Source organism: Ornithodoros turicata, chromosome 1, assembly GCF_037126465.1.
Source record: "Ornithodoros turicata isolate Travis chromosome 1, ASM3712646v1, whole genome shotgun sequence".
In the NCBI taxonomy this organism is placed as follows: domain Eukaryota; kingdom Metazoa; phylum Arthropoda; class Arachnida; order Ixodida; family Argasidae; genus Ornithodoros; species Ornithodoros turicata.
In genome coordinates, this window is record NC_088201.1 from 220603557 (window position 1) to 220618405 (window position 14849).

The following is a 14849-nucleotide window of genomic DNA, read 5'->3' on the forward strand; positions in this document are numbered from 1 at the left end:
GTTAGTGGCCATCACTGCAAAATGGTTTCAACAAAGTATCACCCACATATATGTCTGGTTCCAATCCTCATGTCCTGTTTTGCACTGAGTCTGTCGCTTTTCAATGTGTTTATCAAATGCGTGCCAAGATTTATCGCAACGGCACACAGCGGTATAGACAACGTATCGCTTACATCCACAAGGCAGGGTTTTACGCAGGAGCAGAGTGTATATATATACACACAGAAATGAGCAGAATGAAATGAAAGATGACTCCTGATTGGCACTCAACACGATTCATTCATGGTTTCCAACAGTGCTCTTGGTTTATCTACCTGTAGGCAGTTCTGGTTATTGTAGTTATATACAGTGTTCATTTATTGTGCTTGCATTCTCTGTCTTGTCATAAATCATGTTACCTGTAAATAAGCCCCGCAATCACTGACACTTCGTTCTTAATGATGAAAGATGAAAGTCAGCTGTAGGATTCGAACCCACATCTTCTGGATTACCGGTCCAGGGCTCTACCAATTGAGCTAAGCTAACACGCCTTCTCAGCGACTTCCAAGGGTGCGTCATCTGAAGGGACAACCAGCCACTCTCTCTCACTCATCCTCCTTTCACTCTTACATTTTTGCTCACTCATACACACATTCATACGACGAGATCGACGCAGACGGCAACTGTTGAACATGAGAGAACTGATGTTCTGAGGCTGGAACAGGGCTGAGGAAGGGACATTGTCCCTTCTATGTTGTTCCAGCCTCAGAACATCAGTTCTCTCACTTCGTTCTTGCCTACTTATTGTCTAGCGGTCAGAGAGCTCATGAATATTACAATACAAACAAGGCGAAAATGTCACCACAACACGTCATACGCTTCCAGTGAAAGCGTTCGCCCGTAAAGTAAATTACACGCGCCGATATCGCAGTTAAAAAGAGAGAGAGAAATCACAACGACCAGCAGTCTTCACTTCATGAAACGTACCTCCGTGAATTACAGGCACGGACATCACGGTCAAAGGGGAAACGTCATCACAAGTCACAGCAGTTTTTACTTCCTGAAGCCGTACGTCTGAAAATTACGCGCACGGTCAAAACGATCCAGATAAACGATCCCTCCGATGGTGACACCGAGCAGGCGCACGCGATCTTAACCAGTAAATCATACCACGATCCTTCGTTCAACACCACGCTCGTCTACAGCGCCACCGCAACTTCTCTTCGCATTGCATATCATCCCCCAGCGCCACCACACTTCCGGAAGTCAAGTGTCCAAAGCCCCGCGCGAGACTTCGCTCACTACATCGTATTCCTCCTCTAGCCACCGCCGGAACGCCCGCTCCACATGGCCCGCTCTCATTGGCTCATTTTGGAGCGACCACGCCCCCTCCCGTGACTCCGTCCTCTCCCCCTGGGTGCAGTTCGCCCTTATGTCCAATGGTACCTGTGAGACTGCCACTTGAAGTTATGGAACAATTTGAGGACAGAATATACCACTTATTTCACCAAGTGGTACCAGCCCCCTGTACTTGGGAATCCAGCTGGAACCAACCAGATCCAGTTAGAACTGGTCGAATTTTTTAAGCTGTGTTGGTTGAATTTTGGTTTCTTTCGTTCCATACGAATGGGTAGAACTGTCTGGGGATAACACCAAAATGCTCTTTAGCGAGTTCTAGTGCACCACACACTTTCGGTGCGCTAAAAATGGCTCTTTAATTGGAACAGCGCGAACGCTGAGTCTTTCAAAACATGGAAGACAGTACCAGCCTGCTCCACAAAGCCCAGCAGGGCCCAAAGCAACCTGTGCCACTTATTATTGAACAAACACATTGGCAACGCCAAATATTGAAGAAACAACATGTGAGAAGTGTTCAGTAGGTGATCACTAGGGCACGTAACAGCGGATTAGCCCAAATGCCGTCATTCGGAAACTGGAACCGTTCTGGGAACCACGCATGTAAATACTTCGGTTGATTAAACGTTTTGTTTTCTGGGACTCCGTTACACTGGCGACGAGAGAATACCACATCGACTCCTAGAAGACATCACCCTTGGGATGGCACCCCTGGCGACTCCAGGTACTTCTCCGCAGTTGGACTCTGCTCTGACAACGGCGTCAAAGTTCATCGTCCCGGGACCATTCGATCCCGAGAATTAAGACTGGGGATTGTATCAGACCGTCTCCAAGCGTGCCTCAACGTTTCCAGAATCGTATCTTTCAATCGTATCGGGACTTTCAAGCTATAACACTCGTTAGTCCAACCCAACAATATCACCGAGGTGCCTTTCGTCGACCTCCTGAAGAAGTTAGACGACCATTTTCCCCCGAAGCGTTTCAAGGAATTCGAACGTACGAAGTGCTTCTCCGCGCACAGGAGGAGCACGAGACACTGACGACATTCCTTGCAAGGCGTAGGTGAATCATATCATTTTGTAAGTATGGAAATGAATCTGACCCCGGGCCTGTTCTTTACTCACTGCATTCATTGTTGGTCTGCGGGACAACGTATTAGAGCACGTTTAGTCCAGGAACCTGACCTCGACATCAACAAAGCGTTGAGGATTTCTGAAAGTTGTCCAAGGGCCGAACAGGAATCTCATCAGTTGGATGGGAAGACGTCAGCTTCGTCGACCTTAAGCACCCTCAGCAGCGTGCGAAGTGGCGGCGACCGACCGCAAGAAAGGTGTTTCTCTGCGGTAGCACTAACCATTCAGAAGCGTCCTGTCGTTTCAAGAAAGAACGGTTCAGAGCTTGTAACCGAATGGGTCATATTGAACGCATGTGTCCGACGAAGAAGAGACAGACTGCTCGAACACTTTCTTCCCGCCGCTCTGTGAAAACAATTACGGGTGTCTTGGCTGTTGGACACGAGCACGAGGCTTTAACGTGTATCATCAATGGAATACCGATTCAAGTACAAGTGGACACTGGCTCCTATTACACTATCTTGGGTGAATATGTTTGGCTCAAGCTAGGAAAGCCTAAATTGGATCCAGCTCCTCAGAAACGCAAGCTTCTCACCGACCAGAGGATACCTTTAAAAGGCCAACGTTTGGTAAATGTAACTGTTGCCGGCGAAACACAAGGACTTGGAGCACCCTTCACCGGATACAAGGACGTTTGTTTACTTGGCAGATAATGGATCCGAATACTAAGGCCTGACCTCAGTGCTATGTTTGTTGGACAAATTCAAACGCCCTCTCGAGATTTGTCACGCGTTCTTCACGACTACGAAGACCTCCTTGAGGAAGGGTTAGGCCGTTGCTCGAAGGTCAAAGTGCAGCAGCAGTTCCAGGCTGAAGCAAAGCCCAAATTTTGTAAGGCAAGACCTATTCCGTTTGCGCTTCGTGGGGCCGTCGAAGAAGATCCGGAGAGACACGACAGTAAAGGAGTCTTGACACCAATTGAGGTTTCTCATTGGGCTACACCGATTGTGGTTGTACCAAAACCGAACAGAGGTCTGAGGCGACTTCAGCGTCACTGTGAGCTTGACGTCACGCAGTACCCCCTGCCTCGCCCGAAAGAATTATTTGCAAAGCTGAACAGAGGAAAGCACTTCTCGAAACTGGACCTGTCAGAAGCATACTTGCAGTTGGAACTCGATGAACAAGCCACGGAAGTACTGGTAGCAAATGCCCATAAGGGTCTGTTCCTTTTCAACAGGATGCCCTTTTGGGATTTCCTCAGCTCCTGCAATCTTCCACAGGACAATGGAACATGTTACCGCTGGTTTGGATGGAGTAGTGTGATATCTTGATGATATTATTGTCACCGGAAACACGGATGTTGAGCATCTCGCTCATCTAGAGAGAGTACTGCAAAGACTTCGAGAATACGGATTCCGATTCAAGCAACAATTTCTTAAACCCGAAGTGGAATACCTCAGTCAATTGGTTTCGGCAAAGGGTTTCAAGCCATTACCCAAGAAAGTGTCAGCTCTCCTGAGAATGCCAGAACAGTCAAACATCGGAGAGCTTCGAGCCTTCCTTGGTCTCATCCAGTATTACGGCAGATACGTCAAAGCACTCTCCGATCTGTGCGCACCTCTGAACAGACTGGTACGAAAGATGTAGCGTGGGAATGGTCAACGCCATGCGTCCATGCCTTTGAAAAGATCAAGCATCGGATAGGCTTTAAGAGTTCTCTGACTCACTTAGCCGTGAATAAGACTATTTACCTAGCGGCTGATACGTCAGCGATTGGCGTCGGAGCGGTGATGTATCACACGATCAACGGCGAAGATAATCCCATTGCCCGCGCTTCAAAGACTTTGACTCCTGCCCAACAGAAGTACGCTCAGATTGAGAAGGAGGTGTGTGCTATAATATTCGGTGTCAAGAAGTACCACCGATATCTCTGGGGGAGAATGTTTGTATTATTCACCGACCATAAGCCGTTAACAGCCATTTTCGGATCAAAGAAGAGAATACCAGACACAGCAGCAAACAGAGTGCAGCGTTGGGCTCTGACTCTTCTTGGTCACTCTTTCGATATTGTGTACAAGCCAATAGCTCAATTTGGGAATGGAGACGGCCTTTCTAGACTCCAAGTTGGACCAGATCCCGACTTCGACGCGGCCATATCGGACGACACCTTCGTCGGGGGAATTGGGTCTTCGGAGGTCCCCGCCGTCCTCTTTACCCCTATAGAGAAAGTTCCTCTGAAGGCGTCAGAAATCGCCAAGGCCACTGGAACTGACCGTGTGCTTTCCCGAGTGTACAGATACGTCATGGAAGGATGGCCTTCTCACGAAAGAGATCCGGAGTTACAAGCATTTCACGCTAGGAAATCGGAACTAACAACGGAAAAAGGGTGCGTTGTATGGTGTATGCGTGTGTTGTCATACCTCCTCAGCAGTGCGATGTTGTCTTGTGCCTCCTACATGATGAGCATATCGGCCAGACGAAAATGAAGATGTTGGCGCGATCATATCTATTGTGGCCGGGAATGGACAGGGATATTGATCTGGCATGTCGCTCATGTGGAGCGTGTGCCGCTGCAACAGATCACCAGGTGCCAGTCCCTCTGCATCAGTGGGAAGTTGCAACGCAGCCATGGTACACTCTAAACTCTGTAACTCATAAATAGAAGTAAAAAAACTTGCAAACTTTTTACCTCTATTTCTAGAGGTAACTATGTTACCTATACTCTGAGGAACCCTTGTACACAGGTTAAGGCGTAACCTGTAGTCACTTTCGACGTTGCTGCCCTTGTAACTCTTATACAGAGGTTAAAGTGTAACCTATACCCATCCACTGCGTTGCTACGTTTGTAACCTTTATCTTAAAGTTATTCAGTGAAGCCATCTACACAGGGAGGCGGGGTTAGGCGCCCCTGAAAACATTGCACGAACTCCTAATAAGACAAGCACTCCACAGAGAAATGTGTGCTAACAGTATTGGGTAATCATAGCTATGCGTCGCAGATGCCGATTTGCCTGTACTCGAAGCGGAGTAAACTCGACATGCGCGGCTTTTTGGAAAAAAAAAAATCACAATACTAAAAAAATTGTGGAGCTCAGTTGCAAAAAACGAGTAAGAATGGAACCACAGAAAACAAATTAAACGCATGTCATGAGTTTCCAAAAACCTCACGGAACTAAATATCGTTCACTGCATGCCACTACATAAAGTATTTGATTAACTAAAATGTTGGGAGACATTCTCAGGGGCACCTTGCCCTATAAAACGCAGAAAATGCCAAACGAAAATATGAAGCTGTTATTTGCAAACACAGAGTTACTTTATTATCAAGCGTTCATATTACATAGTATTTTACACAAAATACTCGAAAAATAGAGTGTTAAATTATTTATCATCTTCATTAGACACATGGAAAGACCATTGAAGGAATGAATTGTAACATATTAAATAGGAGTAATATTAAAAGTTCAAGATTCAATACAATATGCACTGAAAGTCAAAATCGAGTTGACTAGTCTCCTCTTCAGTGGAGCAAAATATCCTCGAAGGATCATGTAGAAAAAAGGCATATGTGAAATATCAGTATTAGTAAAGTGCAGAACATTTTGCACTAAATGCACTAAATATAACGGAACTGAATTGACAAGTCACTTTTTGAGTATAGCAAAATAGGTAATTCGTAATGAACCTCACATGACGTGTAGAAAAATCATCTAAATGAAAGTCTAATGAGATAAAGAACTCCAACGCATTTTACACTTAAGGCACGTTACAAAAAATTGGGTTCCTGATAATGCAACTTCCGAACCTGATCTTATTTTATTAAAGTGGTGTCAATCTGCACACCCATTTCCTAATTCCTGTATGCTGTTTACAACGCAATCGACAACCACCTTGGAGCACATGTGGTGGCCCTGTGGGTTGCGGCATAAATAGCCCTTTTTTTTTCAGATTACTCTGCGAACTTTTATCTGTTCTTTCCATCTCCTCACGTAGCGCACCTATACATTCTGTTGGCTGCCTGTCACCCTGTACTCGTGTGCTTCACTAAATACAAAAATTGAAATGATGTCTGCATCTTTGGTTTCAAACGTTGTAGATGGTTTCAAACGTTGTCCCAAGAAGAGAGAAAGCCAAACCCAACACACTGAACAACATGAAAGCACTGGAATTACCTAGTTGACAACCTACTATGTTGGCAAATATGGGTTCGTACATGGCTGTCTGACTGCCTGGGTTTGCGATGAATCCCGAGCTTGCGGAGAGTTGTGGGAAGGACCTGGTTCGGTGCCTTCTCTGTGAGCAGGTCAAGCTTCTGCAGAGTTATAGACTGCTATTGGGCTGCTGCTGTATTTCTGCTGGACTGTTCGTATGTACCCCTGTGGCACGAGATACCTAGATATAAGGGGGCTCGCTGATTATTTCATTTTTACACGTATCCCCACTGTTTACATGCAGGAACCATTACCTACACTATTTTCTTGCCATCTGCCACAATACTGTCAGGAAACTCATAGCTGTGTCCATCAAAGTCGGAACCAGTGGAGCTGCACTATGGGTCACCTGCAAAGAATAATCTTTTTTTACTGTAATATTATGCACAAATTGCGAGGCCTTAATATATTGGGTGCTTTTACTCTATCCACTTTATGTGCTACTGCACCGAATGCAAGTGTAACGTTAAAATTGCTTTGCTCATGACGTCTCAAGTCGTCTGACGTGGAAACGCCCAGCTCGCTTGTCGTCCCTTTCGGGATTCTGTCATCTAGTGACAGGCAACCAAGTGATGATAACCGTTATTTCAGTGCAATGATAGCAGGGAAAAAAACGACAAGTAAGCCACCGTTAAAATGACTGGTTAGGAATCGACTTAAACAATAGCGACAGGGAAAAGAACCAATTTCTAATTCAGAACGAGGAAGAAGCAGTCGCAATTATTATGCATCTTTGGGATGACTAAAAGCGAATGCATGCTAAAGTTCCTCAATGTAACGTAATCATCTGCTCAATGCATGCATAAAGCTAACTGCTCATACGCGTTCCTCATGTTACTAACCTGTGTCAGTCAGTGCTGCATGCTTGGCTCGTGCATGGTGACAATAACAGCATGCTACTTCCAGTGCATGTCCATTTTCATACATTTCTCCAATAAATACATCACAATCACAGCCGGCGTCCGTGCAACGTCCCCGTGTGAAACCTGAGATGTCTGTGTGCGTCCATCACATCATATATCCAACTGCGAACTTCGCCCATGCAATATTACACTAACATGAGAGCAAACTACGCAGGAAACCAATAGCAGGGATCCCAGGAATATCCTAAGAGCATCATGCAGGGACGGGGGTAACATGCCCAGCAGCGTAGATATCCTTACCGGCGCGCAGCAGCCATGATCGGACCGTATTCTTGACCTCGTCGTCGCAGCTGAAGTGGCAGTCCCCAGGGAACGCCTTCACTGGACTGAAGAGATGAAAAAGGCTGGGGGCGAGGTCTCGTCTGTAAGGGGGATGTGGCAGCAACTTCCAGCCAAGTTCCTGTGAGGTGCCTGCCGTGACACGTGCGGAATGCAGGCGTGCATTGTCCTGTAGGACGAGGACTTCTTTGGTGATGAGGCCCGGCTTTCCGAAACTGGAGATGTTCATGAATGATAGTGTTCAACGTTCATGTTATCGGTCCGTTCTTGGGGATCGGGCGCTCCACAAGTTGGATGTTCTCAGGAACTCTGACACTGGGCTCAGAGCCGTCCCGGTCGGGATCGTCCTGCATTCATGTACGGCCGTCTCGGAACCGTTTGCACCACTCAAACGCTTTCCTTCGGCTAAGTGTATCGTGGCCATACTGACCCTGAAGTCTTCTGTGAATTTCAGATGACTTTACGTCTTCATTTGCGAGAAACTTCATCACAATTCGCTGTTCGATGTGCGCGCTCACTTCGTTGTCGGCCATCTTGTCCAACACTTGTCTTCTGTTTTGCACAAATTTTGGAGCACCACGTGGCGAACGCGGAGGCCTGACGCGCGTGAAAATGACGAAAAAGAAGTAGCGCGAGCCATTTGTACACTCAGGAGACAGAAACTCCCGGTTTGAACACCTTTTGTATGTTCTACGCAGGCGATACGAAGGATGGCTGAAATTCCAGCTGTTCAGGAAAAAAGGTGACGACATCCGGACGTCACCGGATGCCCGTGCTTTTCATATCGTCGCGCAGCATATATATTCCCACTCGCTTTACCGTCATATATTTGTTTATTTACATGTCGTTCCGTCCTATTCCTTTCGAAAACTGCAACCGCCCATGACGATGATGCCTATATCATGTCCGTGTCGTTTTTATCAGTGTGCGTCAGCCGCGGAACATCTATTTGGCCGTTGAGTAGAAACTGAAAAACGCAGCAAGGAACAGAGGAAGCGGCAGCCAAGCAAAAGGCAAGAAGGGACCTGAGGCTGCACGCAGTAGCACCACTCATACATCCTGAACGCGATAAAACCCCACCAAACACCACCAGCACCACCAAACAGCAGGGTTTTTATCGCTTTTTATCCACTCATACAGACTTTTGCCACTGATTCGTGACCGCATGCATTCGTGTCACGTTCTGCGAGACAAGGAAACCAACCGTGGACGACCACGACTACTGGCAAAGACGCTCGCGCTAACACTAATCAGGCGTCTCACCAATAAGGAGTCTTTCAGGAAATACATCACTGTTGCACGACGTACATTCTTTTTTTTTTTTTGTTTCTCTCATTTTTATTTAGGGTGGGGGAGGAGGGTTGCCGACCCTTACGTAGTGTGTGACTTCCATGTTTTGCTGCTCATGTGGCGTTTCTGTCGGTCATTTTGAGCAATGTTGCAATACTTTTAGGCGGTATTAGGGGTGTGTAGGGATGCTCCGAAAATCCCTTGGTTGCATACAAGGTCGTACAATGTGCTGGAGAAGGTACCATCTGCACGTCTTCATGAGGACGTCTGCATGCAAATGACCCTTACAAAAGTTGGCTTCCTATCTCTATGTAAATCTTCTCACCATTGTATACACTCTATTTAGTGTCTATCCACTGCTGTCTATCAACTTAATGTAAAGAACCACCACGCACTCCATAAACTAAAATTAAAATTTTTCTAACCAGTCCCTCTTTCTACTTCCTATACACGAGACGAACATACATTCTACACAAGTTCTGTAGAGGTAGAACACATACTGTTGCATCGTGTCGTGGTCTCCTTCACTCTCGGCATAACATAACTGGTGACCCGAACGTGATTTGAACACGCAACCTTCAGCTTTCCTAGCCCCGCTACACGCCGTAAGCTTCGTGAATTCCTGGGGCTAGCCAATTTCCACCGCTGGTTTGTCCCACATTGCGCCCAGCTCATTCACCCTCTGTTTGCTCTACTTGCTGGCCCTGGCGGACCCTCGCAATCTATTTCGTGGACCCCCCAGCAGAGAAGTCTTTCTCGGACATGACGAAGGCTATCGCGCATCTGCCTGGCTTGCCCGTACCATTTCAGACGCACCAACCGTCCGAGTAGTCGACGCGTTATCCGAGGCCGTGGGATCAGCCCTACACCACGTCACGTCAGACGGCCAGCTTCAACCACTCGGATTCTTTTCTAAGCCGTTCAAACCCGCAGAAACCCGATATAGCACCTTTGGTCGGGAGCTGCTTGCGGTACATCTTTCCATCAAGCACTTCCGCCCTTTTCTGGATGGACGCCACTTAACAGTCTACACAGATCACAAGACCCTCACATTCGCCATCTCATCCGGAGCAAAGAGCCACTCGCGGCGCGAATTACGTCACATCTCTTTCATTGGTGAATTCACCACCGACGTTCGCCATCTCTCAGGCACCGGCAACATCGTCGCCGACGCCCTCTCACGAGCGCCGATCGCAGCGGTCACTGATGAATTTCCCGCCTCGATTGACTACTCGGCATTGGCAGAAGCGCAAGAGCCCGACGGCGAGATTCAAGAGCTGCTGCTTTCTTCGCACTCTCTCGACAACAACCGCCTGCCGCCCGCTGATTCCCCGCATGCCTTGCTCTGTGACGTAGCCACAGGAAGCCCACGACCTCTCATCCCTCAAGCCTTTCGACGCCGCGTTTTTTTTACCTTTGTCACTCTCTTCACCACCCGGGTATTAAGGTCACACATCGGCTCATTGCCCCAAGTTTTGTGTAGCCTCCCATGAACCGGGACATCCGTCAGTTGGCCCGGTCATGCGTTGCTTGCCAGCGCTCCAAGGTTCAGCGTCACACAATCTCACCGCCATCGCAGTTCCCCGAGCCCGACGGACGTTTTCGCCATGTCTATTCGACCTTGTTTGACCCCTTCCACCTTCTAAAGGCTGCGCCTACCTGTTCACTTGCATATATAGTTTCACTCGCTGGCCTGAGGCCGTACCCATCCAAGACATCACCGCCGACACCGTCGTCCACACGTTCCTCCAGTCGTGGGTCGCTGGCTTTAGGGGTCCGGCGGCTATCATCGCCGATACACGAAGGCCGTTTACGTCACACCTTTTCGCTGACGTATGCCGCTTCCTGGGCGCTCGCCGCCTGCGGACGACGACTTACCATCACAGTGCTAATGGCATAGTCGAACGTCTTCATCGAACCCTGAAGAATGCGCTTCGCACTGACTCCACTAGTCGCTGGGTGGAGCGTCTAACCCTTGCACTTTTGGGCATCCGCGTGGCCATCACGTCCGACTTTCCTGTTTCACCCGCAAGTCTCGTCTTTGGGACACCCTTACGACTTCCGGGACAGTTTTTCGATAGCGCCATAGCACAGCAGCCAGCCCCAGACCCCTTGCTATTCGCTCCTCGCCTGCGGGCCTACTGTGCGGATCTCCGTCCGCTTCGGACTTGCTCATCGTCCAGCCCAACCTTAATCCACCCAGAACTGGCAACGTCAACCTACATCTTCCTGCGCCACGATGCCACACATAGACCTCTCCAGCGTCCGTACGACGGCCCGTACCTTGTTCACGGCCGCCAAGGCAAGACAGTGATCATCCAACTGCTAAACCGCCGAGAGGTCGTATCCATCGACAGGGTAAAGACGGCCTTCCTCTTGCCGGACGCCCCTGCTCCAGCGTCACGCATGCCCCTGCCAACACCGGCCTTGCCTCCTGCAGCACCTGTGCCGAGAACGGTCCGCTGGGCGTCCAGCCTGCCTTCGGTGCCACTCGTGCCATCGTGACCTTGTGGCCCCTTGTAGCGGCACTGTGCGTAGCCGACGATGAAGATGTCACCAGGCGCGTGATGCCGACGCCCACGCACTTCTGCACCAGCCACCCAGTCATTCTCATCTTTTTCCCAGCTGTTCGCCTGTAAACAGCCTAGTCACGCCTTAGGCCTCCGGTCTCTTTCGCTCTTGGCCTAACACTGTCTTCTGAGTGCTCTGGCAGACCGCACATGACCGTAGATGACGTTCTACGTCCTTGTCCAACTTAGGCCACCAATACCTAAGCCGAATCCGTTGCCTGGAACGGACTATGCCAGAGTGAGACTCGTGACTCAGTTCTATTACGTGCTTCCGTAAGGATGTTGCCGGTACAACTTTTTTTCTCCTCTCATAAGCAATCCTTGCAGAGAGGACAGCTCATGGCGGACCAGTGCGTACGGCACAAGGTCTTTATCATCCTTCACCTCGATCGGCCAAGACGTGTCGAAAAAAGTGAGGACACCCGTCAGAGTGGGGTCTTCTTGCATGCCAGCTTACAGTTGAGGAATAGTTGAGGAACCCAGGTGTTGCAGTATGACGCATACTAGTTCGCCTTCAGCTTCTTCAGACTAACTGCTCTCCTCTGACATCGCCAGAGGTAGTCGTGAAAGGGTGCTGGCGACGACGTTGTGTTCTCCCTTCTTGTGCTGCATCTCAAAATTGTAGAGAAGTAGACGCGCGGCCCATCGCGCGATTCTAGTGGACTGGCGACCCTGACCCTGCGTTGAGAGGAGGGTGACCAAGGCCTGATGATCGGCTGCAGAAGGTTCCACCATTTTTCTTCACCAAGCTAGGAGTGGTAATTTTGTTCAAGAACTGTTGTTATTCCAAACTGTGTGTAACTCTTCCCTGTCGACGTAGATAACTCCTAAGAGCACATGTATGCCACATGAGCCATTACATACCTACACGCCTGGAACCACACACACGGACGAGAACAAAACAGGTAATGAAATAGTTTCGTGGTATGTAACCACATTCAATAATAATAATAATAATAATAATAATATTAATAATAAATAATAATAATAATAATAATAATAAATAATAATAATAATAATAATAATAATAATAATATTAATAATAAATAATAATAATAATAATAATAATAAATAATAATAATAATAATAATAATAATAATAATACCTTTATTAATGTGCCCAAGAACAGCCGAAGCCTTGGTGTTGGCGCACGCAGACAATGCAGTATTTACAAATATATACACACACATATATATATATATATATATATATATATATATACATACATATACAGATTAGGTGAAACATAACATAACATATTCAGGAAGAGGAGCGTAACGGGAAGATATTCACAGTGATACATACAATACAGACATGGAGATATTCAGTACATAGTACTAAAAGGGGAAAAAAACTGTACAACTTCATGTGTTAGTGAGTGAACGCAAGAGGAGAGTTTTAAAAACGTTTGAATGGGAGGTAAAAATATCAACAGAGGGGTGAATTACGTTTGTCATTTGTTGAATACGTACGATCGGATTTGCAGGCATATGGTGGGACAAGTACAATATATTCGTGTGTCGGGTTACGTTGACAGGTACGGCGATATGAAGCTGATGTAATAAAGATGGTGTATCGAGAAAACTGTGTAAGATCTTATAACAGAGCATAATATGATGAAAACGGCGTCGCGTTGGGAGTGGTTGGAGGTTAAGAAATGACATTATCTCAGTATAGACATACATTCTAAACTGAGGGCTTTTTCTTAAAAATACGCTATGTACAATGTGTAGAAATTTCTTCTGGACAGATTCAATCCGTGACGAGTCAGTGCACTGGAGACGCGTATTCCAGTCGCGGTAAAATTAAGGAACGATACAGGTGAAGAAATACAGAATGTGTGGAAAAGATTTTGCATGTATATGTGAGCAAGCCAAGAATTTTGAGAGCTGAAGACCGAGCGTAAGAGACATGATCATGAAAACGCAGCTGGGAGTCGAAAATGACCCCCGAATCCTTCAGTACATCGACACGCTTGATGGCATCGGAACACATGTATGTATTGCATATTATGTTAGTTTTTCTTGAGTAAGTCACATGTTTCGTCTTCAATGGATTAATAGTCATCCCATTCTTGGAGCACCATTCAATTACAGAAGAAACGTCACTTTGTAGCTTATGAACGTCATTTGGGTCGTGGATAACTTTAAATATCTTCACGTCATCGGCGTACTGAAGAACATGAGAATGACGAATATGCCCAGCTAAGTCATTAATAAAGACATTGAAAAGGAGCGGCCCCAGAATTGAGCCTTGAGGAACACCTGAAGGGGGAAGTAAGGAGAAGATAAGGCACCGTGCACCTTTACGACACAGCATGTGTTACTCAGAAACGAAAAGAAGAAAGCAATGAGGGCGTTTCCGACACCAGTCATATGAAGTTTGTGAAGTAAAATAGTATGGTCCATCATGTCAAATGGCTTTGAAATGTCGAAATAAATTGAATCCACTTGTCCTCATTCTGAGACACAAGGAGCCACCACGGACATAAACGATACAAGATTGGTGACAGTGGATCTGCCTGGCATAAAACCATGTTGTTGTTCACATATCTGCGACTTGAGAAAAGAAAAAGTGCGATCATAGATTACTTGCTCAAACACCTTTGAAAATGCGCACAGTAGACTGACAGGACGATAGTTTGACACATTTAAAGGATCGCCAGACTTGTGGACTGGTACGACAACCGAAGTTTTCCAGCAGGTGGGGAACACAGAGCCTCGTAGAGACAGGTTGAATACATGAAGGGGGACGGGTGCAAGGAGGTCACCGTAGGCTTTAATGAATACTGCAGGAATTTTGTCGGCCCCTGGGGTCAAAGTAGGTTTTAGCTTCCGAATAGCTGCGATGACCTCCTCGTGGGACACTGCTATACAAGGAAGGTGATAAGATGCGTTCGACACGGAGCTCGAATTCGCAATTGGCTGTCCGTTACCGCGTTTATATATTGAAGAAAAATGTGTAGCGAGGAGCTGAGACATCAGGGTTGGGTTAGAAGATACCCCACCGTTACTGTTCAAAGCGCATAGACTGTTTTCGTTTTTAGAAAGACGCACTTGTTTCCAAAATTGTTTAGGATTACTCTTGAGATCCATTTCAATGGATTTGATGCGTTTGGCATAGTCACGTGATTGTGCCTGCTTAAAGAGTGCCCGGTAGTGAGCAAAT

The 14849-nt window shown here is 47.1% G+C and overlaps 1 non-coding gene across 1 annotated transcript; it reads right to left on the reverse strand.

Moving 5' to 3' along the window:
• Positions 1-452: 452 nt before the first annotated feature.
• Trnat-ggu (transfer RNA threonine (anticodon GGU)) lies at positions 453-525 on the reverse strand. The gene has a single exon. It is a non-coding gene; the product is annotated as a tRNA-Thr (tRNA).
• Positions 526-14849: the final 14324 nt, after the last annotated feature.